At 48.8% G+C, this 13,631-nt stretch overlaps 2 pseudogenes; one reads left to right on the top strand and one right to left on the bottom strand.

Moving 5' to 3' along the window:
- Window positions 1-4,306: 4,306 nt before the first annotated feature.
- On the bottom strand, window positions 4,307-5,507 carry LOC125517006 (annotated as a pseudogene).
- Window positions 5,508-5,585: 78 nt separating this feature from the next.
- On the top strand, window positions 5,586-7,213 carry LOC125512944 (annotated as a pseudogene).
- Window positions 7,214-13,631: the final 6,418 nt, after the last annotated feature.

The raw sequence follows: 13,631 nt of genomic DNA on the forward strand, positions 1-13,631 counted from the left end.
TTTATTTTACTTGCATCTTTATTTCTCTTTATCATAAAAATACCAAAAATATTATCTTATCATATCTATCAGATCTCACTCTCGTAGGTGACCGTGAAGGGATTGACAACCCCTTTATCGCGTTGGTTGCGAGGAGTTTATTTGTTTGTTCAGGTGCGAGGGACTCGTGCGTGGACTCCTACTGGATTGATACCTTGGTTCTCAAAAACTGAGGGAAATACTTACGCTGCTCTGCTGCATCATCATTTTCTCTTCAAGGGAAAACCAACACAGTGCTCAAGAGGTAGCACGCCTCCCGACTGGGAATAATTCCTCGAAAGGTCGTGCTGCTTTGCTCAATGAGGCTCCTGTCTGTTTCCATTTTGTGGAGTGTATCTTCGTAGATGAGGTTTAGTCCGCTGCCGCCGTCCATGAGGACCTTGGTGAGCCGAAAGCCATCCACGATTGGACTGAGGACCAAGACGGCTGGTGCTCGGACTGTCCTGTATTTTGGTTCGTCACCGGCATTAAAAGTTATAGTCGTGTCGTTCCAAGGGTTTATTGCTGCTATTTGACAGACTTCAACGAGTCCGCGTAGTGCCCTTTTGTGCCTATTATTTGAGGCGAATGTCTCGAAGACCGTTAGTACTTTGGGGCCGTTGTCCTCTGGGGGTGTTGTTCTGGGTTATTCTTGGTGAGGATATCCTCGCCGCTCTTGGCCACTTGCCGGAGTATCCAACATGCTCTAAGGCTATGTGTTGGTATGTTATCCGGTGTTGCGTGTATTTTGCATGGCCCATCGAGCCATCCTTCCAGAACGGTTCCGTGCCCCATACTAGGCTTATATTTCTTTACTATTGAACCGGGCGTGTTGCAAGGGTGCGCCCTTTTCTCCTGAATGAGAGGTCGAGTGGAGACCGATGATTCCCAACGGGCTGCTTGAGTTTCCAGGAGCTTTCCATTGCGCTGTAGTTCTGTACGATAGTTGCCAAGTCAGCGAAGTGTAGGATGCGATAACGGTTGATGGCGTTGAGGATTCCTTCGTCCCTGCAATTGTTGCGGAACACTGAGATCGCTTCCTCGTCGTGGCAATCTTTGATCTTGTTTTTGACAAGAAGGAATCTGGCCTAAAAGTGGTGGACCGTTTCCTGAGACTGCTGTTGTATGCTCATGAGAGAGCTTGTATTCGGGTGGGCGGGTGGATTTAAATCTGAACCCTGACCCAGTTTTGGATCCGGAGTCTGAAGGTCTTCCGAACTTAACAGATCAGGCTCCGGGATATCCACTGATTTCTTAGGCCCGTTGTTCGATTCTATGTTCGGAGGGCAGGATGCATCTCCTCGCAGGTAGGTGTCCGGCTCTTCGAGACCAGAGATCCGGACATAGTCCGTCCTTAGTATGGAGGAAGAGTTGTCGACTGGCTCCTCGACTATCGCTATCTGGTGGGTGATCGGTGGAGATTTGATTTCTCTCTGATCAGGTTTATGCCCAATTCGATCGTAGTCTGTAGCGACCCCTAGGGCGGTGATGCGATCTAGGAGCTCGTTTAAGGACGAAAGCTCCGCTGGATCCATCTACTTGGAGTGTTCGGAGTCGATACGAAGGGGGTTTTCGATGACCCGAGAGGTCATCGTCGGCTTAACGACCGAACAGGTGGTCATGGTAAAGCCGCCCAGCCGGAGGGTTTGGCCTGGAGCCAGTGTTCCTCCGGTGGTGATATTATCCTTGAGAACAGGGCAAGACATCGATCCTGTCGTCGACGTCACAGTGGAACTCTCAATGAAAGCACCAATGTCGGTGTCAAAACCGGCGGATCTCGGGTAGGGGGTCCAGAACTATGCGTCTAAGGTCGATGGTAGCAGGAGACAGGGGACACGATGTTTACCCAGGTTCGGGCCCTCTCTATGGAGGTAATACCCTACGTCCTGCTTGATTGATATTGATGAATATGAATATTACAAGAGTTGATCTACCTCGAGATCGTGATGGCTAAACCCTAGAGGTCTAGCTTGTATGGCTATGGTAATGAATATATCTCCCCCTCCGGACTAAGTCTTCCGGTTTATATAGACACCGGGAGGATCTAGGGTTACACAAGGTCGGTTACAAAAAAAGGAATCTACATATTTGGTCGCCAAGCTTGCCTTCCACGTCAAGGAGAGTCTCATCCAGATACGGGTGCAGTCTTGGGTCTTCGTATCTTCACAGCCCATCAGTCCGTCCCATAGTTAACAAGTCGGACGCCCGAGGACCCCTTAGTCCAGGACTCCCTCACCTGTTCCTTGGCATGAAGTATTCTCGCGCTTAGATCATGATGATGATCCGACCCGGTTCTGACGGCATGGGCCGACCTTATTCGTGGGCCCACCTAGGCACGTGCCCCCTTTTTCCTGACGCTCAATATGACGTGTGGTCATGGGTTAAGGTCCCACCATCGTCACGTCACATAAAAAAAAGAGATCACACGTATAGACGCACACAGTAATTAACAACCGCCCCTTGATCTCTTTGTATAATTAACACACGACGCACGGGGAAGTTGCTGATTTATTGCCACACACCGGGTGTATCTTACCGCCGTTTTGCATTTTACCTCTCCTATAAAAGGTGAAGGTAGATGAGGGGGAGGGCTTTACGCTCATTCCCTTCGTGCCTCTGTCTTCATCCCCGAGCACAAGCTCCCAAGTCTTTCAACGCACCTGATTCCAAAAGGACCGTGCCTTTCCACTCACAACCTCACCCAACACCATGTCCGGGGAGAGGAAGCAGAGCCAGTACGGAGAATGCTAGCAAGAAGCCGACGGCGGACGCTTTAGACGAGGGGAAAGTGGAGTCTCTCCACCGAGGATCAAGCACGGCTGGACCGGTTATCCACAGCCAGATACCTGCCGCCATCAGGGTAGGCCTCTGCTCGTTCTGCGCTCGTTGTCTCCCAGCCAGGAGATGCTCGCTGGTGAACTGCAAGGTCGGGAGGGAGGATGGGAGGTTAGGCGGGATGCAACCAGGGAAGGGACCACCTCTGACCCCTGTGAGGCTGTCGGTCAAGGTGACGGTGAGGCAGTTGGGGTAGAGAGAGAGAGAGAGAGAGAGAGAGGAGGCATAGAGGAAGGCATCGGTTTGACCAAATGACTCGTCCTAGACTGCAAGTGATAAGAGAGAAAATAGCTACCACATGGACGGTTTTGCACTCAAATCTTGTTTTGAACAAAACTCACCCGATTTTGAGACTTGAGGGACCAAATGTCTCCCAAAAGTTCTTACGGGACTAAGTGTATAATTTTGGCACACTACAAATATACTTTTCTCTTTTAATTACTAGCTTCAAACTTAACCGATTTTTACTAGTTTTGGCAACTTTTTTAAACAGTAGTGGCAAATTTAGAAGTTGATGTTGTATGTTGCTACTTCCAACAAGAAGGCGTGAAGGCTTGTGTGAATACATCGAAATCACAAGATACTTGCTCATACAACACTATCATGTGTTTCTATCTTACATTATCTGTGCGGATAATTTTGTACACTGTCAATTTTACATTATTTGTGTGGGTAATTTTGTACGAACCGAGATGGCAATTTCATTTGAGAAACCATGACAATGCTGTGATGAACCAAGTTCTGTATAATGTTTGAAAACCAATGTATATAAACAAACTTTTGGCTAGGTTGAACTATAGGGGGCTCATCCAATGGTAATTTCAATTTTTTTTTTGCCATGGTTTTATTTACCTGTCAGCAACTTACGTTTTAAAATCACCTTGTTCAATCGTGTATTTCTCTTTTTGCTGTTAGTTCTATTTGGTAGCTCAACTCATAGCATATCATAGTGACAACTTTAGTACTCCCTCCGATCATATAGAGGCTGCATCAATTAGTTCAGATCGGAGGGAGTATATAGTGTGACCTGGGCAAGTTTGTACGCTGTGCCATTTTGCTGGCACATACCTAAATTTCTGTTTTGCTACATTTTTATGAGACATGGCAATTCTAAATGGTGTAGAATGTGATGACTTTGGGTCAGGTGATGGGATCTCTTTATTTCTTTATGGTGGCAATTTTTGATTTCACCAAAAGAATTACTTAGAAATTAACAAAAAATGGACACTTTTTTTTCAGTCAAGGGTTTAGTAGTACTCCCTCCGTATAAAGAAATATATGAGCATTTAGATCACTAAAATAATTTTTTTAAGGAGGGGTAGTTTTTTTCGAGGAAAGTATCGTTTTCCCCCTGAAATCCTCTGCAATGGACCAATTTCCCCCTCAACTCTAATACCGGATCAATCAGCCCCTCCAATCTGTAAAACCGGATCAATTCTCCCCTAAGGTGGTTTCAGACTTGATTTGAAGTGGTTTTGACCCATACCATGCATTTCTCTGGATTGACCGTGCACTTCGCTTCATAACAGTTGGGTGGAGATGACTGCTTCAGTGCGTCGAGCTCGCCTCCGTGGCCGGCATGCTCACCGCTCGTCGTCTTCTTGGTCTCCACCAGGCTACCGCTGATGTACTCCTGCTCGATACCTACAACGACGCTGATGCTCCTCGAGAAGTTCTCCGCCATCGTGCCGCTGCTCAGGTCCGACCGTCCGCAAGGGAACCGCTCTGTGTGCCTCGCACCACCCGGACCGGTGCCCCGCTTCGCCGCCGTAGAAGATGAGGTGCATCAGCACCGTGGACGCGCGCATCCGGCCGCCCGCGATCACGCCCTTGTGCTAGGCCTGCATCCTCTTCCTCCGGCAAGCGGCGATGGTGTTCGAGGTGGCAGCCTTGCGGGCATCATTTTGATGAGCGTCTCTAGCGTGTCGTGGCTGTTGGACAACGGCGGCGACGAGATCTTGTCGGCTCCGAGATCTGTCATAGGATGTTGCGGCGGAGACGGCTCGGGGCCCCGGTGCCGGCCGCATTTCTCGCCGGTCTGCGTGGCCGCGTTCGCGTTTGCCCCAGCGCCGCTGCGCGCGGCGGCCACCCAGTACTGGTCGAGGTCGAAGGAGCTCTAGTTCTTGCGCCGGCCGTGAGCCTTGCTAATGGCCGCTTTGGGCAGCTTGTTCTCGTTCCCGGCCTGGCAGCTCGAGGTGGAGGAGGACGAGGATGAGCAGGCGAAGGCGTCGCGCGGGAAGGAGGCGGAGCAGCTCGGAGCCCTTGAGCACGTACTGGGCACCGCTGGCAGGTGCACGGGATCGTCGGCGGTGAGTCGTGCCAGACGTAGCCGGTCTTGTAACTCTGCTTGGAGGACTAGGAGTAGTAGGCGTCCACCATGCCAGCGCCCCGGAGCACGGTCAGCCTAGTCAACGAGTTCAGTCAGCGAGAAGTGCACGGTCTGGGTCCAAACCACTCAAAATCAAGTCCAAAACCACCATAGGGGGAAATTGATCCGGTTTTAAAGATTTGAAGGGCTGATTGATCCGATATTAGAGTTGAGGGGGAAACTGGTCCATTAGAAAGGATTTCAGGGGAAAAATGATACTTTCCTCTTTTTTTCCAGCCGGCGAGCGCCAATGGACCACGGCCCGCGCGAGCCGCGTGAACGTCATAGCCGCATAAAGCCCAGGCCCAAGGCAGCACACGGGGAGGAGGGAGGGATAAGCCACGTCTCCCAGCCCCTCAAAAAAACAAAAAAAGCCACGTCTCCCAAATTGCCGCACTAAAAAAAAACCCGAACCCTAGCACGGCGCCATACGCCGCCAGCGGCAGCCATGGCGACTGACGCCGACCTCGACATGGCCGACCTCGCCTCTCTCGACGCCCCCGCCTCTTCCGCCGCCCGCTTCCACCCCAAGGTAAGGGGCAAGGCGAAGGCGAAGCTGAAGCCGAAGACGAAGCCCAAGCGCAAGTCCGGACCGGAGGGTGGCGTGGATGCGATGGAGACGGACAGGGTGAGTGCCGGCGAGAGCGCGGATCTTGAGGACGAGGACTTCGTGGTGCGGGAGATGGACGTGTATTTCACGCCCAAGCCCTTCGACAAGGACACCAAGCTCTACATCGCGCAGTACCCGCTGAGGCCATGCTGGCGCCCTTACGAGCTCGGTGAAGTGTGCAAGGAGGTTCGCGTGAGGCCAGAGAGCTCAGAGGTTGAAGTGGATCTGGAGATCGATACAGAGAGTGACAACTACGACCCGGAGGTTTCTGCATCTTTGGGGCTGACAGAGCAGACGCTGTGTTCATCGGAGGCAGCAGCTGATGTGGCCGGTTATGCCGTCGGGGTTCTTCGAGGCGGCTTGGTTCATCTGAATCATCTTGATGCAGTTCTGCAGCTGCGACCATCAATGGCGCATCTCATTTCCGGTGCATCACGTACCACGAGGCAGCCTTTACAAGAGGTAGAAACAAATGGACTGGCGGTTCCATCAGTTAAGGGAGATGATTCAGAATCTGAGCCATGGATTTCTCTCACTTACGAACCAGCTGGGAGTGATGTTGCAAGCAGGTACTATGCTGAGATGATGGCAATCGAGGGCAGGCCCATGGATTTCACAATGAGCACAAAAGATTATGCAATGTCATTGTGTCCTGGAGGGCCGACAGGCAGCAAGCATATTAACAGATGCGAGGTGTTACGGGGAGATGCGTTCACTGCCACCGGAAGTGCGCTTCAAGAAATGGTTTACTGAGGTGTCACAGGTGAATCGGTTTGATGCTCTGATGCATCTTGCTCCAGACTGTTCGGAGGAAGACCTTCTGAAAATTCTTCCGGTGTACGCAGATTTGGTGCGTGGTTTATGGGTCTGCAAAAGCTCTTTGCTGTATGATGATGGGCTTGCTTCCAAAAGGGATAAAGTTCTGCTCGGATTTACAAAAGGGGAGTCCATATCAGTGAAATATCTAGAGAGACTGATTAGAGATGAGCAAACGAGGAACATGATATTGAACCCACTGGGTAAAAGAAGGGAGAAGCTTCAAGACTACAAATTTATTGTACCAGCAGATTCATCATTCATAAGACGTTATTCCCATATAGTCAAGGAGCAGGAAAATGCTTGGTCAGTCCGCCTAAGAGCCTGAAGAAATGGCTTACTAATAGAAGCTATGTTACACTATCCTAAGAGCGGCTACTTTTTTATCTTGTCATATTAGATTCTTAGTGCAGTGGTCCTAGATTGCAACCCGAGGTCATCCTGTTGCTACTTGTTGTAGTCATTTTCCAACAGTAAGAAGTAGGTTCTCTTCAGAAATGAGTAGCGTGTGCTCTTTGGGTGGGTGGACGGTATTCTTGCAGATATATTGCAATTTATGTTGGATACAGCTTGCAACCTTATTTCCTTCAATAATTTATATTTGCCCTTCTATTTGTGCTATACTACTTTACGAAACAATTGATTACCTCTGATTAGACTCTGATTTATGGTATTTGTGTGTGGTTAGGCCGGGCAGATTACACGCACATATACCAAGTAAAAATGGAAGGTCAAAAGAAAGCAAATTAAGGCATTGCGATTTGTTGGCGCCCTTTATTACTACTCTGCTTTGAACCCAGAGTTCAAATCCAGACATTGCACATAGGAAGACAGGACTTAATATTTGACAACACTGTTGTGATGGTATAGTGTTAGTGATTCATGTAAGGAAGATCTATTATGGGGTATAATTACCCTTGTGTTAGAGAGCACTCTCTGGCTCTCTGCTAACTCGGGAGTTTTAATCCAGGCATTGCAATAGAACTATTGGCTGATTACACAAAAGAAGACATGACTTAATATTTGACAGCACTGTTGTGATAGTATATTGTTAGTTATGTAAGGAAGATCTTTTATGGTGTATCCCTTTGTTCTACAGAGCACTCTCTGCTTTTTATTATTTTACTTTATGAAAAGAAAAATATGCAAGTACCTTCCCAATCAAAGAGTTTGGCTGTCGGATTTTACATATTGACCGTAGGGAACTTGCATGAGTTTGAAACTTATAAACTCTTCAATTTGAATGGTTCATCTACTGAAGCAATCTGTTTGGAGTAGTCTGAGCACTGCCTGTAGCATGATATCACGACCGCTTCCACAGCAGGGGTTTCGTGCGGCACAGGTAATCTTCCTCTCCTTCCTCCTCTACTGTCTCTAGCCGTCCTCTCCCTCCAGATCTCACTTTAGCTCTTATGTGCAAGAGTTTGCACCATGAATGAAAGCCGAGTAGATTCTCATTTCATTGCTGTATGCACATGAGCAATGAATCATCTTGGAAGAATTTCTACCGCCTATGTAATTTGCTTGATATGTGTATGTCTGAGCATCGTCATCAGTCCTAATATAGCTCATTATTTGTACTTTATTTTTGGTCCATGATGACTGTATGTTCGCAATGAAACAAAGGACTGGAATTGACAATTTCCTGGTTTAGTAGTCATTAGATTATTCTTTGGTTTCTGTTTGCCGGATCTTTTGTTGCTATGCTCAGTTCTCTGAAAGTTCCTCTTGTGAAGTGTATCAAAGTGGTTGTGACTATAGTACTTCTAGGCTATATGTTGAGTAACCTGGCAGACAAGAACATTTGGTTGTACTGCATTGTCTCTGTGTGCATGTTGTCTGTCAATTTTTTGTGGTATGAAGCATATACGCACGATGTATGTCCTGATTTTCTGTATGCTCTTTGTTCTTCAGAGTTTATACTTAAATCAGTCTTGATTAAATCGATAAAAAGCAAGTTATCCTCGTAAATCTCCTGATCAATAGAGAAGCACTTCAATCTATGTAGTTTATTTGGTATATACCTCAATTGTACTTGTGATTAAGTTTATCGATGTTAAAAATAATTTCCGGCCATCAAAAGGAGATTTGCCAGATGCAAAATAAATTGTTCTTCAGAGATATACTTGATTGAATTGAGCAAGATAAGGTCCACAGTTGCATTGTTCTTCACATGCAAACTAAATTGTTGTTGAGAGATAGACTAGATTGAATTGTCGGATCTGCTTGAAAGAATCTAGTTTTAGCTAACTTTTCATACATGGTCTGATAATTGCCTACTATTTTTAGATTCTTAATTATGTCACTGTAATTGCTCAACAAGCTTGCCAGTTGTGAGTTTGTCCCACCTAATGGAGTTTCTGTGTGTGTTATGCAGCCTGGAAGTAATCCTGATGCTGCTAAATGCAATTGTGTTTGGCTTCCTTCTGCATCGAAGGTTAATCATTGCTTTCAGGTCAGCCTATGGCATGATGTGGTTTCTGTTGGAAAATAATTGTTTCTGCAATTAAGGTTAGGTTGTCATTTGTTAGCTGAAAGTAACTAATTTAGTTTCTTGTGTTATCTTTAGCCATTCCTTATCATTTTATCTGGTTCTGCAGGATTGCAGATCATAGAGGTACAATTTGGTCATATTTTTCGACGCGAGTACCTCACATAGATGCCATGCTAATGCAGTTTGACAAGAGTCGTAATAAAACTAATGGATAATGGTGTTTCTTACTCCTTGGCCTCATCATTGTGAGGACAAGAGCCTAACTGGACATGCGTTTGAGCAGCTGTATCACAGAACTTCACAAGAGGTACTCAGATTCATCTCCTCGACACACCATAAGCCAGTTGTTTCTCTTCAGGACTTTGGCGCCTGATCCACTTTGAGAACGGTGAGTGATTCAGCGGTGGAACCTGCAACAGGGTATTGCCTTACAAGAAGGGAGAGTACAGTGGGAAATATGTGGAACGTTTCATGAGGGGGATTGAGCTTCACGAGTTCAACGAGGCCATAACAGCGGTCAATAGTCTAGTTCAAGGGATGTGGTGAAACTGAAGCTCTTGGACACTTGCAGCATTTCGTCCATGAGGCCTGATGGCCATGCTGGTCCTTGCAGGGTGTTCCATACATTTGCACAGGGCAGCAACAAGGATTGCTCATCGGTTCAGAATGATTGCCTGCATTGGTGCGTGCCCATCGACGCCCGGAATGATCTGATCATGAAGTTGGTTCTGAACTGATGAAACCTGTAGATGTGTAGTATGTTGCGCTCCTTGCAGGTCACAAGATACTGGTTGGGTTCAGACACTAGACCCAGCGAGTTAAGAGTTCAACAGTGTTGAGTGTTGACCCTGTTTGTTGTATCCAGCACCACCACGGTCTCCCACCTTATGTATGTACGCCAAACCGTTTGACTACACTCGTTACACGTAGTGTAGCCAAGCCAAATCGTTTGACTACACTAAGTGTATGAGTCGCTCCAAACCTCCAAATGGTTTGGAGCGACTTCAGACCAATCAAATTGTAGTTGCGCCAGACCGTTTAACTACATTCGTACATTTGACGTAGCCATATTTTTTGGCCACGTGGGTATGAGCAAAGTTAGTACAAAGTTGAGTCACTTATTTTGAGACAAAGGGAGTACTATTTATGTATCAAGTTTGGTTTAGTAGAAGGGAGCTACGAAATTATATCTCTGCGTCAGCTCGTATCATCACGAGCAGTGAACTGAGCCGGAGGAAACAAGGCATGGAGTTTTTGGACGGGCACGAGGCCGGTCGGTCATGGAATGGAAGCAACAGGCAGGAAGCTAGGCCGATATATCAGCTGATAGAAATAGAAGTAGCCGTGTACCCTGCTGCAGGGATCGAGCATTCGAGCGGGACCAGGCGCGCATGCAGCGCGCCAACTTCAATTCCATTCCTGCTCCTCCGCTCCGCCGCAGACCGATCCACGTCCGTCCGGGACGACGATGGGGTCGCTGTCTGTCGAGGAAGCATTATTGATCGATGGTGTTGGAGGGTGGCTCACCTACCTGCCGGCTACCGTCGTTCTGTTGTTCCGTGTGACGCCGAGACCGGCCACCGGGCCACGAATTAGCTGTGCTTATTACTTTGGTCCCTAGCTTGTGAATTAGCTGCTCCTGCTCGTGGTCGTGCCGCCGCTGCAGTGATGTTCTTGCCTTGGCCGCCGGCGGCGATTCTGTTGGCTGGCCGTTTGTGCCTGAAGATGCATGGAACTACGCATGTGACGCCGACGACACTGACGGAGACCGATCGGGCTCAGCACCCCGTGACCCCATTGCTAATTGCTGGCACTACTTGCAGGTAGGAGTACGTACGATCAATCTACAAGGCTGGCTGATCTTGCTTCTTCTTCTTCTTCAAAAAAAAAGCTAGCTACATCTTGAGTGCTTGGATTATATATGATCACTTGGGGGTTTATTAATTAATCACAATGCTGCTCCTGGATCCTGATGGGGTACACACGGGCAGATGAAATCTGGCCTTGGTAGGGCCCTGGATAGCTTGTTTTGATTGATCACCATGAGCTAGCGCCATGGCCGTCCCCCCCCCCCCCCACCCCCCCCCCCCGCCCCCCCCCCCCACCCCCCCCCCCCCTTCACTAGCGAGGCGCGTAATCTCTAGGATCGATTCATGGACTAGCCGACTAGGAGACACGAACTAATTAAGCAGCATCCATCAAATCCCACGTTTTGTTTTGTCCCCGGTCTACTGTAGACTGCCCGCAAAAAAAAAAGATCTACGGTAGACTTGAAGGATCCCGCTTTCAATTCCCTGCCGGCCGGCTTGGCTGGTGTCATTTTTCATTTGGCTCCCTTTGAACCATCATCATTTCCGGCCGGGCCGGGTTTGGCTTTAAAGGACTACTACTCCAGTATGATTATGAATTATGATGGGAGTGTCTCAAAAAAAAAGAATGATGATGGGTTGGTCTCCTCCTACTATTCCGGCGACCAAGGAGGAGAGGTGGTTCGTTCCATGAAAGCAAAATTAGCATTCAAAATGTAGCATACGGAAAAGGCCGGGGGAATAACCCGTCCCGAATGAAGCCCGGCCGGCCTGCCACATGACCACACTCCTCCGTATTGTACTTGGCAAGAGAATTATAGCATGCACACAACGGACGCCACATGACCACACTCCAACGAACTGAAAGCCAGAGCGTCCTGGACCTCCTTTGTCAATCAAGGAGAGTGGAGGCCCGCGAAATCACGAAGCGGCTAGAGTTTTTTTTTCGAAGAAGCGGCTAGGGTTGTTGGGAGAAACAGAGACTCGGTGGCATGGCATGCATCCGTCCATTAAGTTCCCATGGTCAACAAGAAACGCGCGGCACGTACAGTGATTTTATGTTCCGCCACCTACATCATCCATCCATCACTCGCAGCAACGGAGTTTGACGTGTTGCGCTGCTTCTTTCCTTGATAGCCGGATGAGGCGCCGGAGCCGGGCGGGGGGATCATCGATGGCGACGACACGACGAGGGCAAAGGGGCCGGCCGGACGGGTCTAGCTAGCCGGAAAGCAAACAGGAGATGAGATGCCGCCTTCTCTTTCGCGATCCGCCGAGGAGCCGCAGTCAACGGCGGCGGGACGGCCGGAGCAGGCGAGCGAGCGCGCGTCCACGTGCGACGGCAGGCGCGTGTCCGTTTCTTCCTTCTCGTTGGCGTTGCAGCTTACTTGCAGACAAGCGTTTTCCCACCCCGCCAAGCCACCCACCCACCTCCACCGACGGCGACGAGAGAATTTTTTCTTTTTGTGCAAATGCTGGAAGCTAGCGATGGAGCAGTGCAACTACTGTGGCCTTCAGGCAGAAACGTCGCGGTCTCCGAGGGAATATTTATGTGTTGACGTGAGCCGGACCAGTCACAAATTGCGGCCGCTCGCTACGCGCCACGGCGAAATTGCTTCACGTACGGATGATGCTTACGGAAACTGTCATAAGGACAGATGTGCCAGCGCCTAATTCATCCCTCCTCCTGAATTTCAGAGATGGGGCCCTCCTTCTCCCAATCAGATGATTTCATTTTAGTCCGTAAGTTTAAACGCGTTGAAAGTTGCCTATAAATGTAGCTCCAGCCCCGCTCTCCTTGTTTATTCCATCGGCCAGTCACCGTTCAGTGTGTAGGTTTTGCTTCGTTACAAAGTGGAGTACGATCGAATATCATCGACTAGTTGTTCTCGACTAAAATCACCGGAAACTGATCGCTGATACATACGTGTCCCCATTTTTAGGGCGCAGCTGTTAGCTCGGGTCCAACAAGTTATTACACGTCAGGAGGCCACAAAATGATATGCAAGTGATTTCTAAAACGCGTGAGTGCGAAATACTCCCTCCGTAGTGTAGTGTTAAAAACGTTTTTATATTATGAGACAGAGAAAGTATATAATTACGCAAATATAGTAGTACATGGCAAGCGCGTGCAGTGCCTTCTTTGCTCAACCACCAGTAATATTAGGCTGCGTTGAGTTGAGAGCGACACGACGGCAAGTCCCCAACAAGCAGCTCGTGTTGGTGCTGTCCGTGCACAGGCCATTTCTGTCAGGGGGACAGAGCCCACTCGACACGCGCAGCGAAAACGGCCAGCGCTACGAACAACAACGGGCCAGGGAGCAAAGAGTTGGGAGGGTGCGTTCCGGGGAGGCCGGGAAGAGATCCCCTGCTGATTAAGCACTGTATTTGCAGTGATTTCACTTGATAGGCAGAAGCGCATGCATGCAGATGGATCACATCGATCCATGCTGCACTGCAGACGGCTAGATATGATTCCACACTACAGCATTTCCATTTGAACGACACGGCAGCATTATTGGATTCGATAGATCATGCACACGGGGTTACATGCTAAAGAATTTGAGAATTCTGCAGCTTGGAATCGGGCGGGAGACAGTTTTCGGTTCGATAGTTTACCGTCGGAGGGCTCTTCGTGGCCGGCGGAGTGCTCCGTCGTGGCCCGCGTAGGACAAGTCCCCA

The sequence above is a fragment of the Triticum urartu genome, chromosome 6, assembly GCF_003073215.2.
Source record: "Triticum urartu cultivar G1812 chromosome 6, Tu2.1, whole genome shotgun sequence".
In the NCBI taxonomy this organism is placed as follows: domain Eukaryota; kingdom Viridiplantae; phylum Streptophyta; class Magnoliopsida; order Poales; family Poaceae; genus Triticum; species Triticum urartu.